This window comes from Egretta garzetta, unplaced genomic scaffold (assembly GCF_000687185.1).
Source record: "Egretta garzetta isolate BGI_Z169 unplaced genomic scaffold, ASM68718v1 scaffold174, whole genome shotgun sequence".
Taxonomy (NCBI): Eukaryota; Metazoa; Chordata; class Aves; order Pelecaniformes; family Ardeidae; genus Egretta; species Egretta garzetta.
In genome coordinates this window covers 314665-318755 of record NW_009259311.1, presented here as the reverse complement: position 1 = coordinate 318755, position 4091 = coordinate 314665, and the positions used below count along the sequence as shown (strand labels likewise).

At 41.2% G+C, this 4091-nt stretch overlaps 1 protein-coding gene across 1 annotated transcript in view; it reads right to left on the bottom strand.

Annotated features, from left to right (window-relative positions):
* Window positions 1–4091, bottom strand: part of TLL1 (tolloid like 1) — a 144440-nt gene that overhangs the window by 139693 nt on the left and 656 nt on the right. The gene's annotated exons all lie outside the window — the stretch shown is intronic.

Here is a 4091-nt window from a genome sequence, read left to right as displayed (position 1 = left end):
CAGGTTTAGGCTAGACATTAGGAAAACCTTCTTCAGCAAAAGGGTTGTCAGGCTCTGGAATGGGCTGCCCAGGGAGGTGGGCGAGTCCCCATCCCTGGAGGTATTTAAAAGAAGGATAGATGAGGTGCTTAGGGACATGGTTTAGTGGTAGAATGGCAGGGGTAGGGTAAAGGTTGGACTCGATGATCTCAAAGGTCTTTTCCAACCAAAGTGATTCTATGATTCTATTCTATGATTCTAATGTAAAAGTTTCAATGAAGGTTTCCTTGGGAGAAGTTTGCCAGTGCAAGACAGAATTTCTGGTGCAAAGATGAAGGGCCACAACATGGAAAAACAGTAGATCAAGCAATTCAATGTTGAGCCTATTCCCCCAACTTTTTTTTTTTTTTTTTTTAGTAAGTGAAATACTTCACAGAAGAAATGCTAGAAGAGACTTTTCTGAGGACAGCCAGCTCTCCGGAGGCTGGAGCAGTCCTCCGTGGTGTGGATACGCCACAACTCTAAGATTTGCTGCCTAATCCTCCATGGTTCACAGTACTTGAATTGGGAGATCACACCAGAGTATCTCTCCCTCTCTCTCTCATTTTTTGTTTTGTTTTAAGGAAACAAAACAAAGGCCTTCAAAAAACCTTTAATATCAACTAGGTGCAGACTATGAACAAGTATTACGGAACGGGAAATTTTTTCCCTACCCATTTCACTCTGTACGTTTCTCAACGGATATCCTTAATACATTGGAAGTTGTGGCAAGAATGGAAAAATAAAACTTCAGGAATCCACAGATAAATATAGATGCATGCTGCCTTCTGAAAAGCTTGACAATGTCCCTTTAAATCTAAGTAGGCATTTTATTTTTTAGAGTAATACCTGATTTATAGAAATGCTGATCTATGTTCTTAGATTCTTTAAAGCCTGACATTGTGATGAGTATGGCATTCCCAGTTTCCCATCTTCTGGCAAATCAGATCTTGAAGATGAACTAAGAATGCCTTACACTTGAACTTCACAATGGTAAACACTGAGAGCAATATCCTGCAGAGAGACACGAGGAAATATCCGAGACATCAGAAGCACAGAAACTGCGTTACATCACATCCCGCCGTTACAGCATGCCAGGATACTTGTCATAAGGAGAAGTAGCATGACCCCAAATTCATACATAGGTTAAAGGTCTGCAGACAAACACACAGGAAACCATGCAGCTCATCAAGTCCACCTGTGCCATGTCAGTAGCTTCCTTACCACCACTCATCTCCTCAACACCGTCACATTTCCCCAGGCTCGTCTTTTCCCTGGAGCCCTTGGCTCCAGAGCTCCCAAGGCGTCAGCTTCACTGCTGAGACTGAACTTTGGGGTTGCCACATGCTGGTTTAGATGCAATTGGAAACATCAGTTCCAGAAAAAACTGCTAACCCTACTGTGCATCCATCAGGCTCCTGTTGTCTGTAGATTTGTCACAATGCTGGAAGCTTTGCAAGAAAATGTACTTTTCAGTCTCTATAGCATCCTGCACTACAACACTTCTGGGAATTTAGAGTTCAAGGAACAGCGCAATTCTACACACGCTCACTAAAATTATTTCTTCCTTATGAAAACGTTAAAAACCATACAGAATACCCATAAATAATGTTTCAGAGGCTGTTTCATTCTGTTTCTAGCAAATTTCTCCAGCTCTTCTACAAAAGGGAAAAATAGGGAAAATGGGACCTACCAAAAGAAGATTGGTTCAACAGAGTTAGGACTACATCTATAGTTATCTATAGAATTGTAAGTATAGCTAACTACAGATCTGAGGCCTTGTGTGCTGTGCTTTCTGTCAGAAGATCACAAATGTTTTATTCCACTGACCACATGAGAAAAACTATGCCGCAAGAACTACCCACTTAGAGAAAAGCAGAATGCAAAAAATAACTTTCAAAATACAGGTGAATGCATGCTGCATCAGCATCTTTGGGGGATCTTAATTGTGGCTGGTTTCAAAGCATTTTATTTGCTTAGAAATAACGGCAGGTCAAATTATGCTAGCAGGTCTGTAAAATCTGCATGGAACTCACCAGAGTTTTCCAAGTATGTCACTAGGTAAAACCCTAAACTTACTTTAGGTATTCCCCGATTTGGTCAAGCTGCCGAAATTCACGGTATCTGGGACCTAACTGTTACCAGCCTTAGCAGTTTAAAAAAAAGAACACTTTTACAGCTTCAGTGGTAGGCCCTTGAGATGCAGTAAAAGCAGGTGTTAATTATATCTAAGATACAAAGTTTGCATACACTGAACACAATCTCAGCAAGGATTATCTTGTTTTACTGTGTTATCTCACGCATAGAGGGACCACACAAATTTGAGTGTGAACAACTCCGACCCCTGAGTGTGAAGCCTGGCTTTGTCCTTCTCTAGGGCCTTGCTGTGGAAGAAGCCATCCTAATGGCAGACATCAGTAAAATTACTCATGGGAGTCCAAAACCCACCCCAGACAGCAGGACTGACCTAGCAAGAACACACATTCAGGTTATGCTGCTAAAAGAAGCTAAGCACCCACTATCCCCATCACCTTTGATCAGGTATCAGTACGTCACAGGCTAAGACTAATGTAGTCTTTAAGGAAGGTTTAGTAGGCAAGTTATTTGGGAAATATGTTGGAGGATCAGTTTCCCTGATACATACAGAACTTCCTAATTTCTGTTAAAAACAACTAGTACATGGTTCAAACCCAACATGCAGCAGTGACATATGTTTTCATTTCCAAAGAACTACTATACACTAAAAAAGAGTAACGACTGGACTATTTACTGAAAAGAAAACCGCAAAGTGATTGCTTTTAAGACTAACAGGAACTGCACACAACTAACTCTTCACGCATCTACCCGTCACTCATCACAGTAGCATCTAAGCACCTTGTGCAGAAGCAGCAGCAAGAACTCCCATAAAATACTGAAGTGAGCCAAACTTTCCAAGCAGATGTTTCTTTCTCCAAACAAAATAAAATAATGGCAGAGAATTGTCGATGCGGGTCATATTGCACAGTCTCTTACTGTTGTCTTATGCATAACCTCACACATAAACTTAAAACACTATCATGAATTATATTTTAATTACTCCCATCATGAAACAAGTACTAAAAAAAAATCCCACAGCAAACTGAGAACAAATACACATATTTCTTATTATATAAAATTATGCATATGAACCTTCCTAAACAATAACAGCCCAGAAGAAAAGAGCTCAAGTTAACTATGACCACTCACTTAAATATATTTATTTGTGAGTGCTAATTGGGAAAAAAATATTTTGCTTGCTGTTGCTTCTGCTCTTTTTGAACTTGAGCATGTCTCAGTTGTAAGCAAGTAAGACCTAACAATTCACACTTAGGAAGAAAATATTTTTGTGATTAGAAAAACACAGTGTCTGCATATTTGGCATACGTGTTCACCACATTCTCCTCAATAAATTAAGCAAAAACCACGCAGACATAGAGAACACAACCTTTGGCTGAACTAGTTTTCAGAATATAAAATAACTAATTAATGCGAAGGAGGCTGCTGGAAAACTTGAGTGCTTATTTAACAACAAAGCTGTTGGGAACGGACCACCGCTGCTGGTCATGACACATTTGGGGGAAAGCATCACCGAGATACACTTGTCTACCAAAATACAAGTCAATGTTGTTCTTGCGGTCAGAGGGAAGGTTGCTGAGAACTTTAATGGATGAAGAGCCGTACCTGCTATTAAGAAGGCTGGAGTACTAAATGAGTAAGACAAACCCTTCCAGAAAAAGTACTGCTTCGCTTGGCAAGGCGAGAAGAGGCTGTAACGCAACTCTTCCTACACGGGGGTCAGGCCAGGCACCAAGGGAGCAGGGGGGCACGGCAAGCAGCCCCGCAGCCCACACTTAAAAAGAGCAAACCACACGGTGTACTAGTTGGGCTGTAAGACACGCACGCGTGGACCTGCACGGCTTGAAAAAATCCAGGTAAATAGTTGCCCCCACCACCCCGCCTTGCCCTGCCCATGCACTCCCATCCCACTCGGGCTAGGCACTTACATATATTTTCTTGGGTTTGTTTTTTGGTTTGTTTTTTTTTTTTTTCATAGG